The following is a 5649-nucleotide window of genomic DNA, read 5'->3' as shown; positions in this document are numbered from 1 at the left end:
TTCGCTTTTATTATGTTGGATTGTTCTGCTGCTCCTTCTCCTCACCCCACCACCTTTGGATCGTAATGTAAAATTCATTTACCATGTCAAGAAATTATTAAAAATACAGGTACTTTGAAAAAAAAAAATACAGGTAATTCTCCGAACACTAGCCAGGGAGGACAGGGTGAGGCAGCTGCTGGCAGCCACCTCTTCCCTGCCCCGCCCTGATTCTCCAATCATGGGCCGGGGGCTTCTCCCCCAGGGCCACCTTTGCCCTGCCACCCTGCACTTGCCTGCCGTCTAGGTTTCCGATCACTGTCAGCAGCAGGTGGCTTCTTCCGTCCTTCCCCTTTCACCTCCCAGCATTGCACCTACGGATGCAAATTAACTGCCATATTTGTTGGCGGTTAACCACCATCTCTGTTGGCAGTTAATTTGCATATCACCCTGATTAGCCAATGGGAAGTGTAGCGAAGGTACGGTCAATTACCATGTTTGTCTATTATTAGATAGGATAGATTAGAGATGTCATTGAATTCACTAGTAAATTCTCTTCAGGTCTCAAGGTCCATATTTTCCAAGTTGAAATGTCTATACATAACCATTTTTTGAACACCTCAGCCCCTTGCCTTTTTAAATCAATAAGCCATATTGAGAACATTTTAATTACCCCTTGAATGTGCACACCTGTTTAGATTTTCTTTATTTTCCTATGGAGAACAAAATTAGCCAACTGGGTTAGTAGTTTGCTTTGCTCCAGTCTCTGAACCTGAGTTTTCTCCTCTAAGACAGAATGGTCTTATTGACTCACTTACAAAGAACTTTTTTTTAAAAAAAAAATCAAAGAGTGAAAGAAAATTATTCAGCTCTATTAATAATTATGCAAAGATTTTAAAGGCTATATAACTGCCTTGTAAAAAGTATTTTTATGTTAAGCAAACTCACTGACATACATTGAAAAAGTGACTTTATAATGATAATCATGCATGAAAAATACAGTGATGATCAAGTTATCTAAGTGTGTCTGACTCTCAATGCTTCTTCATGCAAAAAATAAAACCACCACTTTTGTGAACTCCAGGGCAATGCCAATCCACTCAACCTTCTAAGAAGTCAATTGTTTAACTGCCCCACAATTTCAAGACTAATTCTCTGTGAAAAGACTCAAGGGATTCGGCTCACATTAACTTACTCTTGTGTGTTTACACTTTCATTTTTCTCATAGTTTTATTTTCCTGGTGTAATTGACATGTAATAAACGTAGTACATGCTTTAAAAGAAAAGCAGGTGAGTAAATACCTCTAAATCCAACTAGAGAAAATTGCCTTTCATCTCGGCCTACTGGTAAAGAAATAGATTAGATCCACATTTTCTGAACTCTATCTGTCTAAATTGATAAAACTTAGAAGGAATGTGGCATACCCAACCACAGAATATTAGTTCAGGAAAAGAAAAATAAATCTAAAAGAATAACAACCGTCAAGTAAAAACATACATGCACTCTTCAAAAGATAATAGCAAAATGAGAGAAAATAGATGAGATGGTTCCAGTTCTGGAATTCTAAATTGTTCATGATGTTTTAAATCCCCAAACATCATGAACAATTTAGCAAATATTTAGGGCATCAGAAAAGTGAAGCCATGATAACCAACACAAGACATCACTAAGATTCTTAAACTCAGTTTTCAGAATTTTGGAAATGATTTTCTACCTTCATTTTGGACAAGACTGATTTCCAAAATATAAAGGCTGAAAAAGAATAAGAAACCAGGAACACAAAAGTACTTACAACTGATCGGATGTTATTTTCTTTCACCAGCTTCAGAGATGATTTATAGCAATTTGCAAGGTCTTCCTTGTGGGAACCATTAATATGGCCTCTTGCTATTGGCCCTACGGTATGGATGACATCTGCAAATGCAAAAGGAAGACAAAACAGGGTAAGCAAGGTATTTTTCACTTTTCACTTAAATGGTGCTTTATTTATTTTGGGTATTTGTGTTGGAGCCTGAAGACAAGCAAGCTAGGAAATACTGATGATGCAAATGTAAGATTTTAGGTACACAACCTCTTAAAGTAGGTAATTTCCCAGGAAGATATTGTGAAAAGGAATCCCCTACCAATAAATTTTTCCATCATTATTGGTCAGATCCAAGTGAGACGAATTATAATATAAGATGTGAATTATTGGCACCGTGGAACAAGATAAAACCTTGGTGGGAAATAAACTAGGAAATAATTGCCTGAAAAATGAGCATTTTGAATTGACCTGGGAAGAACCAATGCTACACATCACTTTACTTATAAATAAAACAATAGATGCAGGAATTGTACATAATAAAGAAAGGCAAGTTTCGGAAAATATGCCAAGATAATTTATGATCATCAGTAATAGCCCTAAAAGGAGTAATTTGAAAACATCCCTGCCAATTAAAGAATGTAACCTACCAATTCTCACATACATGAGATTTCCTAGGGATAAAATAGTACCTAGTTTCTACTTTTTCACTATACAGGATAGGGCAAACATAGGTTTACAGTTGTTTGTAAGGGAAATAATACAAAAATTAATAAATAATAATATAAAAACTCTGTGTTTTGCATATGCCCAACTGTAAACCTACTATGGATACACCATGCATTAAAACTTTCAAGAAGCAATCTATACTTTTCAACCTCTATCTATATTTAAAAACATGAAATCTGATTTTTCTTTTTTGCATATAAAGACAGCCATTTTGGTATTCTTTTAACATCTACACATACATAAACGTATAACATTAGAATCATAATGAAAAAGGACTGTCCTAACATTTAGTCCATAAAGATTATTTTAAAAAAAAAAAACACACCCAAAATTTAATCTAAATTATTTGAAAATGCCTTAAAACTCTTGCTTCCCAGTCTTATCAGTTAATCTGGATTGTGAGTCCATTTTATTGCTGTGACACCTAGTCAATTTTGATCAAAATAAAAATCCAGTCTATTAGCTTTGGAGTAGTAAAATGAAATGAAATTATTTTATTTGACTTATCATACCACTGCTTAATTTAAAACAAACAACAAACAAACAAACAAACAAACAAAACGAGAATAAGAACACATTACAAGAAATGAGTAAGCGGAATAGTTTTAAATTTCACATGAAATTTAAATTGTAGAAACTAAATCACAAAGGGAAAGATCTTTGTTGATTGAATGCTAAAGGTCAAGAGTAACATTTGATGTTTGGGAAAATCCACAAAATGTTGATTATAACTTTTAATTCTGAAATAGTATTTATATCCTAATCAGATAATATTAAAGGTGACACCTTGTGATTAAAATAGGCAGAAACATCACCAGTGAGTTCATGCAGATGTTATTTCACAGGCAAACCTGGGTTTAAAGTGAGAACCGCTACAATACAAGGAAAAGATAGAGACTAGGTTGTATTTATCAGAAAAAATAAACACAAACAAAAAAGACCAAAGAAACACAAGAAAGCACACAGTGATTTTTTTGGTAATAATAATGACAAGAGTTGCATATAGAAACAATACAAGTTCTATATATAGTACATTTTTATATGAATATTAGAGGCCCGGTGCATGAAATTTGTGCATGAGTGGGGTCCTTAGGCCTGGCCAGCGATCAGGGCCAATCAGGTTCCCTTCCTCCTTGCCTCCCCCCATCCTCCTTTCCTTGGGGGACCTGCTGGCGGGGGGAGGGACCAGGAGGTTGGCCAGCAGTCCCCAATGGGGTGATTGGGGCCTGCTGGCAGGAGGGAGGGGCCAACTGCCACTGCAGAGGGTGGGTGGTAGGGGAGAGGTGCAGGAGGAAGAACCCGGGAGGTTGGCCACCAGCCCCAAGGAGGGAGCCGGCCTTCAGCCCCCCTGGGAAGGGGGTCACATCTGCTGCCACCCACCCCATGTTTCCCGGTCCCAACCCTGGGGGCTGGCCCTGATCAGGCAATCGGGGCCTACTGTCCAGAGAAAGGGACCAGGAGGCGCGCTGGCAGGCCCCATCTATGATTAGGGCTTGCAGGCTGGGGGTAGCTCCTGCATTGAGAATGTGCCCCCTGGTGGTCAATGCACCTCATAGCAACCAGGCATTCCAGTCGTTCCGCCGTAATGGTTGCTTAGGCTTTTTTATATATAGATTTTACTTTAAATTCTATTTTTAAATGAACACTATACTACATGAAGAAGAAAGATTGCACTTAGCTTTACTTTATTTTTCCTTTTGTGACTATTGCTCTTGGTGTCCAGCTATCATAATTCTACAAAGCAGCATTTCCCAAAGGAGGTTCAGTAAGATATGTGCGCAAAGGCCAATTGAATTTGAAATCACTGGATGAAATTAAGTCACCCTTAGGCAAAGCCTCTCTGGGCATTTAGTAAGCTTATAGCACATTGTCAGTCTCTACATGGGGACACAGAATACTCTGTTCTTCAAATAAACTTGACTACTAAAACCCATGTTTTGCAGAGCACTTCACGGAATTAGATTTCCACAAATTAAGCTTTGAAAAATGTTCCAGAGAAATTTTGGCATCCTAATTGCATTGTTATAGGTGGAAGCCATGTTTGTTTTTTTTCAGTCTTTAACCATTGCCGTTGTACATCAAACAGTACATAAGGAGCAACAGTGTATTACCTTGGCTTCCTTATTTCTGGATGGAGGAGATTAAGGATAAATGCCTCTTATCTGGGGTCATAAAGATGTGTCTACTTGAGCCAAGTAAAACAGGGCTTAGGGGCATGAATGGGGAGAAAAGACAGATCTCAAAAGATCAGGAAATAGTAACATCATAACCCTTTTCCTTGCTTTTTTTTCCTTAGCCACCATTGTCCACATGACGGAAATGAAATTTATGAAAAACTACTCCTTTCATTTCTTTAGATCTCCATTTAATTTAAAAGTCTGAGGAGACATAGCCAATAAATGAGCTTCTTCATCATCAAAATATAATCTCTATATTGTCTGCTCTCTGTTAAATTTACAACATCCAGGATCAAGTAAGTGTTAACCAACACAATGATGTCTCAGATCCACAAAGCTGGAGGTGAGTCAGTGTGAGGTTCAGAAGGAAATTGTCGTCATCATTTTAATTGTTCCTAGTACTTGTGAGCAACTCTTCCACGTTGAGCAGCTGCTTTCTTTTCTGCCATAAAATTCAGCCAGGAGTCCTGCCTTCTTTTTTAAAAAAAAATATATTTTATTAATTTCAGAGAGGAAAGGAGAAGGAGAGAAAGGTAGAAGCATCAGTGATGAGAAAGAATCATTGATCGGCTGCCTCCTACATGCCCCCAGCTGGGGGACAAGCCTGAAACCCGGGTACGTGCCCTGACTGGAAATTGAACAGTGACCGCCTAGTTCATAAGTTGACACCCAACCACAGTCACACCACCCAGGCTGAGTCCTGCCTTCTAATTCCAGCTCCAAGCCCGGCTCATCGAATGGCCCAGATGAAGGCATTATTGTATTGATCCCTGCCTTGATTTTCTTATCTGCAGAAAAAATCAGCTGCTTAGGTGATGGCCAGAGTCTCTCCTGTGCTGTTTCATCGTTGATATCTGACCTTGTAATGGAGACAGATGGACAGATGGAGTGCACAGTGATGTCTGGGCAGTTGACCGAAACCTTAAATATAGTTAAGTGACTGGTGAGCCTTGTGAATATAA

At 38.3% G+C, this 5649-nt stretch overlaps 1 protein-coding gene across 1 annotated transcript in view; it reads right to left on the bottom strand.

Moving 5' to 3' along the window:
• Positions 1-5649, bottom strand: part of MACROD2 (MACRO domain containing 2) — a 1283682-nt gene that overhangs the window by 771898 nt on the left and 506135 nt on the right. The window contains exon 2 of the mRNA XM_015560286.1: positions 1773-1894. The gene's annotated coding sequence lies outside the window, so the exon portion shown is untranslated. The remainder of the gene's footprint in view (positions 1-1772; positions 1895-5649) is intronic.

Source organism: Myotis davidii, unplaced genomic scaffold (assembly GCF_000327345.1).
Source record: "Myotis davidii unplaced genomic scaffold, ASM32734v1 scaffold32, whole genome shotgun sequence".
Classification (NCBI taxonomy): Eukaryota; Metazoa; Chordata; class Mammalia; order Chiroptera; family Vespertilionidae; genus Myotis; species Myotis davidii.
This window is presented reverse-complemented; position numbering and strand designations above follow the sequence as displayed.